This window comes from Talpa occidentalis, unplaced genomic scaffold (assembly GCF_014898055.3).
Source record: "Talpa occidentalis isolate TD23 unplaced genomic scaffold, MPIMG_talOcc4v2.1, whole genome shotgun sequence".
Taxonomy (NCBI): domain Eukaryota; kingdom Metazoa; phylum Chordata; class Mammalia; order Eulipotyphla; family Talpidae; genus Talpa; species Talpa occidentalis.
In genome coordinates, this window is record NW_026555331.1 from 21,062,540 (window position 1) to 21,070,141 (window position 7,602).

The window sequence follows — 7,602 nt, forward strand, 5'->3', positions numbered from 1 at the left end:
TGTATATCAGATTGTCTCCTCACGGGCAGCAGCATTGAGAGTGGCACAGGATGAAGGAAAGACAACTCAAAGTCCAGAGAGAGAGGTCTAGAAGAGCTAACACCTACAAAGTTACATTTAGAACCAGATTCTGAGAAGATGGGCAGGTATGTGGAGGAATGTCCATGTGTTGGGATGCACCATCATCTGATGCAAGCAAGGGTGGAGTGACCAGGGGCCATTGCTTGGGGGGCTCCATATTTTCCACTAATCAAAGTGTACTATCTCTAATCCCTATTTTTTTTTTTAAGATTTATTTATTTATTTGTACAAGCACTGGGTACAGTCAGAAGCACTGGAGGGCGAGAGAATTCACCAGAGCCAGAGTGGGGAACAGAACAGGCAGACTGACGAAATACATTGCTGAGGGGAGCAGCGGGCGGCAGGAGAGGTCTGTGCGCCATGTGGACCCGTCGCCCAGTGGCTGGGTATCGAACCGGCACTGCAGAGGCTATGGGCAGCTTCGCAGCCCAGCACTCAACCGCTGCGCCAACAGGGGAGGCCCTCTAATCCCTATTCTTATCTAACTTTCTACTGATCTTTATAAGTAAGGTAGTCTTGCTGATTTTCCTAATCTGGCCTTCATGTCTGCCTGCTGTTCTCAGCAGATACTAATTTCACAGTATGATCCTGATACCGTGATTTTTGCCTTCGTGAGTGGCCCCTTGCCTGACTCTACATTTTAATTTAACCAGCAGGAACCCTGGGCACCAAGACAGTAGCCCCAATAACAAAGAGGGCCGGGGATTCCACACAGAAGTAGCAATTAAAGATCATATGGTAATCTGTTTTAATTTTTTTTTTTGAGGAAACTCTTTCTGTTTTCCAGAGTGTCAGCAACATTCTGCATACCCAATAAGAGCATCTCAGAGGTCTAACTGCACATTACTTTTCATCTGTCTTTTTGAGATTGACCACCCTATAGTGTGTGAAGTGGTATGTCATCATGTAATCTGCATGTCTCTGTTGATCAGTGATGCTGAGTGAATTTTCATGTATCTGGTGCCCATTTATGTATATTTTCAGGTGTTGTTTATTCAAATCCTTTGTCCTGAAATCAGACCATTTGTTTTTGTGCCATTGAGTGGCAGGAGATTGGATATTAACTTTATTACATATATATTTCATTCCATTCTGCAGATTATATTTATAGTCTGCTGGTTGTTTCCTTTTATTTGTAGATATGTTTTAATTTGATATAGTTCCACTCATCTATTTTTAATTTTGTTGTCAAATCCAAGAAATAATCGCTAAGTCCAGTGTCAACAAGCTTTCTCCCTGTGTTTTCTAGTCTCACATTTAACTTTTTATTCCATTTGAGTCAAGTTTTATTTATATTGTAAGATAGGGGCTCAGTTTCATTAATTTGCATGTGGGAATTTAGTTTTGTCATCACCATTTGTTGATGAGACTATCCTTTCCTATTGTATGTGTTTGGAACACTTAAGAAAAATCAGGTAACTGCAATGGATTCTTACATTTCTTGCACTAATAGAACTACTTTTGTTAGACATGTGGATGTACTTATTTTGTGCAAAATATAGTAATATTTTTCTTCTCCACTATCCTGTAAGGCCACCACTCTAGAACCTTACGTTTGTGAAAACACACTGACTGCAGCCATCATGACAATGTGAAGGAAAGTGCAATTCTGAATATAATATCACATAACCAAAATGGAGAACAAAAATTGGCAGACATTAGTGGGTTTATTGGTTCATGCTCTGTTGACAGGCCCTAGTCCCACTCATTTTCTCTTGATAGGAAATAATTTAGTTATAGAGACTCCCAATTATGATTTAAGTAATGCTGTCCCACTTTCTCCTAGCATTATCTTTCAGTTCTATCTACCATGATGTTGTGGTTTGCTAGCTTGTCACTTCTTTAAGAAATTTCACTCTGGTTTATATCCCTGTCAAGTTGCCCATCTCCCTTTGAGCTTCAAAAAACATAAACAGTAAATTTCAAAAGTATGTCAACTGAGACCTTTTATAGATGAATCCTACTTCCTGGAAGTCAACCAGCTGAACATATGGACAGCTGGAGACAACAGATTGTGAAAATAAGTCCAGCTGGAGAATATCTTGTGTACCCAATTAGATCCAGTTACTCTGCATCTGTGGATTTAAAATGATCGCCCTCCACAGTGGAATAGATATGCCCTTCATTGCTTAGAAAACCCACAACTTGCTTGACTGGAGCTGGCTCTTGAGATCCTCAAAGTTCAAAGCTTCAGGTGTTGGGAAAAACTTTATCAACTTCAGTACCTAGTTTTGGGCCAAAGTGAGGCCATTTGCTGGCCCATAGCTCTTCCCACTAAAGTTCTTGCTTCATGCATTCCTGGATTGCTGATAGATTCTCTCCCTGCTGGGCTGTAGTTAGCTTTGTCCTTATCATGTGATATTGACAACTTCCAGAACATGGGTGTTGATCTCCTTATATCCTCTGGAAGCATGATCTTAAAAACTATCAGCTTTTTTTTTTTGGTTCTGAAAAGACCTCAGATAGCCAGCCACTTTCATATATACTCCTGGAGGAACCACTATATTTTTAACACTATTGTCATCTGTGTCAACCTACTGGTCAACAGCCACAGGTGCAGCTGTTACATCATCTACTTTTTTAAAAAAAAAGCATTTATTGATGCATACAAGAACTAGGGTGTAAGTCAGAGGAATGGTGAAAGGATTCACCAGAGATAGTATGGGGAGCAGAACAGGCAGATCTCCTGAAATATACTGCTGAGGGGAGCAGTGGCTAGGTAGGAGAGGTTTGCTGCACCATGTGGGTTGCTCCCTGGCTGGCTGGGGATCAAACTCATGTTGCAGTGGCTGGAGATAGCTTGATAGCACTGTCTTTAACCCCTGTGCCAACAGGGAGGCCTTTATGTCATATACTTTGCATGCGATGTTGATTAGCACTTTCTCTACATTTCTTATTATTCCCACCATAACAACAAGTACAATCTCAACATTCCCAATCATCAACACTTCATCAGCTAGCTTATCAGAAAGCAGCTGAGATTTGGTACAAGGTACAATATGCTGGGCTCAGTCTCTTGATTTCTTTTCAGCCTGAGAAGGTGTCAGCTATCCAAAGTCCCCATGGTACAGTGTGTTACCTCAGGTTCTCACTTAGGGAGAACTGCTATAGTTTTCAAATACGCTGTTTAAAAACTAAGGAATTGGAAACAATTCTCTCATGAAAGAGGACCTTGTGGGTTTTGGTCTGGTGGGTTCCTCAAAATCATGGGTTGTATCTGCAGAGCTATATTACTTTTCACTGGTACCAGGAATTATCCCCCTTGAATGATGAAAACAATTAGAGCCCAGAACCTATTCCTAGAATGGCTTCTTAAATATGGCAGCACTGTTTACAATAGCTAAGCTTTGGAAACAGCCCAAATGCCCAAAAATAGATGACTGGATCAAGAAGATGTGGTACATATATACCATGGAATATTACTCAGCATTCAAAAAAGATAAACACATGCAATTTGCAGCAACATGGATGACGCTGGAAGGGATCATGCTCAGTGAAATAAGCCAAAAAGAAAAAGAAAAATACCGGATGGTCTCACTCATAGCAGGGATCTAGAAAACTTAAATAAGGGACCAGGAAAATGAATAACTATAAGAAAGTGAAAATCAAAATCAACAAAAACTATGAACCAGAGACACTTTTTGGGGGGTGGGGGGCGGGAGGGGAGGGATTGGGGTCAGAATGGGGGGATTGCAATTGTATGGGGAATATAAAAATAAAATTTATTAATTAAAAAAATAAAATAAAATAAATATGACACAAAAAGTATGAACAATTAGAGAAAAAAATTAAAAAATTAACTTCATAAAAATTAAAAACTTTTGCATAAAATGACAATATCAAGAGTGTGGAAAGGCAGCACATAGAATAGAAAATAATAAGGGCCTTGCATCCAAAATACAAAGGAATTTTACACATTGAAAATAAAAGGAAAAGTAGCAATTCAAAAATAGACATTTCTCTAAGGAAGTTATACAAATGTCCAACAAACATAAAAAGATGCTTAAGTAATCAGTCTTTAGGGCAGTGCAGCCATATCTACAATGATACCACTTCATTAGCACTAGAGGAATTGTAATAAATAAAAAGAAAGTTTTGGCAAGTATGTAGGGGAGTTATAACCCTCATACATTACTAATGGAAATAAAATGTTGTGAAGTCACTGTTTAAAACAGCTTGGTGATTCCTTGGAAAATTACTATAAGACCCATCAATTTAAATCCTGACTATGTACCCAAAGGAGTTGAAAATAGGGGTTAAAAATGTATATAAATGTCTGTCATAGCACTATGCACAACACCTAAAAGTGGAAATAATCCAAATGTCCATCAACTGCTAAATGGATAAATAAAATGTGTTCCATCGATGCAATAGGATACTATTCAGTTATTACAATGATTACTTGTAACTTCTGCAAAATGGGCAAACATTTAAGTGTTATACTGAGTGAAAAGGTCCGGAATAGACAAATTCATAGAGATAGAAAGCAGATTAGTGTTAGAGGTTTGTAGAAGGGGGAATTGGGAGTAACTATTCAATGGGGACAGAATATCTTTGTGATGAGAATGTGATAATGCTTTTTCACCACCGTGAATATATTAAATGACACTGAGTTGTATACTTTAAAATAGTAAAATCATTGAATTTGTATACATGTATTTCAACACAATGATTTTTTAAAATTTGTATAGGATAAGAAGAGGTATTAATTCTGAATTGAGTTTCATCTGAATTTTAATCCCAGGTACAACATTTACTAACCATGGGTGTGTGCATAAGCTGCCATTCTTTTAAAATCATAAATTAATTAACTATATCCTGGAGGGCCATTCAATCACTAAATATTTATTGAGTTTAGTCTTTGTCTAGGATCTAGAGTAAAATCGGGAATGTAACTGGTATTGACACTTTGTGTTATGGAGTCTGAAGTCCAGCAGAGAAAATAGCAATGAGTCAGGTTTCTATGAAAATAAAAATATAATAACAATTTAGTGAATAGTTGTCATTTTTTTAAGATTTATTTATTTATACAAGCACTGGGGCACAGGCCAGGGGCGCGGGAGGGTGAGAGAACTCACCAGAGACAGAGCAGGGAGCAGAACAGGCAGAAGGACCGAAGTACACTGCTGAGGGAGCAGTGGGTGAGATAGGACAGGTCTGCCGCCCCATGTGGGAATCTCCCTGGCCGGCCAGAAATCGAACCCGCGCTGCAGAGGCTGCGGACAGCTTCATAGTGCTTTGCTCAACCTGCTGCGCCACCAGGGAGTCCCCAATAGTTGTCATTTTTGAATTGGATGTATTTAAAATGTTCAGTGAAATAATGCAAGATTATTGTTATTATTAAGCTCTTAAATTCCACACTTAAACCTATTCTGCTCTACAGAGTACCTGTCTAATTGCAACTATCTTGAAAATATGGACAGTAAGTTCAGGGGGTTGACACCTTGGCTTTTATGACTAACTCAGTGGAAACCATCAGTCCCTCTGAAAATTTAAATATACATTTATTCATGTATGAAAAGCACATACATGTATGTTATCTCTATAACATGCACACAAAATGATATTACTGAACATATTCAGAACTGCTTTTTTGTCACATCAGAAAATTAGCTAGCTTGTTCTAGTGCATATTTTTAATCAGCTCACTTTCCCTGTGTTTATTTTCTGTATTCAGTGTAAGGGAATCTAGTAAAGCCAATAAACTCCTGTGTGAACTTTATAACAATCTGAAATCTGTATGTTCTTTTCAAGCATAATATCAAATCACATGTCTTGGTGTATGCTATGAAACCACAACTCCATACATAATATTTGGATTAAGTCTCTTGGTGGTATCTGACTACTTCAGATTCTAGCCATGTAGAGTCCCTTGGTGATAAGTCTTTTATGTTGGAACCACAAAGAGAAACAAATTCAAACATCTTATATTTAAACACACTGCTACATAATAGACACTACATAAGAGCAATAAACATTTGAACTCTAAAAATAGAGTGATGTATTTTTGGCAAATGGCAGAGCTTTTTGAGCCCAAACATACTTACTATTGTTCCTTATTAAGTATATTACAATATATTCGTACTCCTGCAAAACAAGAGCTCCTGAATCATTCCAATCATCTCCCTATAAATCCTAACAATGGAATAATCACCAATCCCCTTCTTTGTTTGTGCTAGGCTGACATTAGTACTTGAGTAGTTATTTTTTAAGTGATCTAGCTCTGTAGATTCTGGCTTTCCAAGACACTATAGTAATATTCCTTAATGTGTTCACTTGAGTAATGTGTTTCCTTTGCGCATACATTTATGTAGCCTTTAGTGCTTTCAGCTGTTCTCTTACAAAAATGCTAATAAAGCCAAGAAGTCAAGATTTTATAATTATCACTATCAGTATAACCAGTATGACAAACTAGTACTATCTGCTGTTATGTTTTAAAAATTCAAAAAAAAAAAATCACAATTTATGATCTGTATTAAGCTAGGTTATCTGAGACCTAAAGAAAACAATGTTGATATATTATGAGCATATCCTGTTCAACTGTTTTTTCTTAATAGTTGCCAATACGTTCTCTAATCTGCACTTCTTCTAAATTCTTCTAATAATGTAAAAACCACAATGGGGGGAAATAATTCTCTCTTACTCCAAATATAAGTTCTTTTTTTAATGGATGGGAATTTTAATCAAATTTTTAAACATATCTATAGTTTTTGATTCACTGTTAGTTTATAATACTATCTAAGTTTTGGGAGTACAGTGATTCCTTTCTGTACACATACACAGTTCTGTTAGGAGAAATCTGTGCTTCTCTTGAGCTTAGCTGATTGATGGTATTTCTAAAAAACTTTACATACGTTGACCATTTCTCTCTTGACATCTGTATCAGCTATTCATTCCTAGAAAGAATAGCTGTATCAGCTGATACAGCTATTCTTACTGCTCAGAATAATAAAGTCCAGAAAAATTAAGTGACTTTCCAAAATTGCATGGTTAGTAAATATCAAAGATTTGAAGAAAACTATTTCCTAAGTCCAGTCTTGCTGTCCTTCAAGACAGGCTAGTTGCTTATTCAGCTTGGTCTTCCATAACACATTACCATTGACTGGATGACTTAAACAATAAGCTTATTTCTTCTAATTCTGGAGTCTGACAAATCCAAAATCAAGGTGCCAGTGGATTGTATTCTTGGTGAGAGAGCTTTCTTCCTGGTTTTAGGCTGCCATCCTCCCCTTATAAAGACTCTAGTCCTACCAGGTGGCCTCCACCCTCATGAACTAATTTCTTTGCAAAGGTCCCATCTCCAAACATAGTCATGTTGGAGAACAGGATCTCAAAACACAGACTCTGAGGGGACACACACATGCATGCCATAACTAGCCAAAGGTCTCCCTTGAACATTTGAAATTAGAGCTCAGTTTGGTAAGGTTTGAGTCTAGGGTTTGCTAGGAGGTTATGTTTCCCACATGGCAGAGAAATACAGTCTGAGAAGGTGAAGCCAATGTGGAAAACAAATGTGTTGAG

At 37.6% G+C, this 7,602-nt stretch overlaps 1 pseudogene; it reads right to left on the reverse strand.

Moving 5' to 3' along the window:
• Positions 1–2,145: 2,145 nt before the first annotated feature.
• On the reverse strand, positions 2,146–7,395 carry LOC119249454 (replication protein A 32 kDa subunit-like; annotated as a pseudogene).
• Between the last annotated feature and the right edge of the window lie 207 nt (positions 7,396–7,602).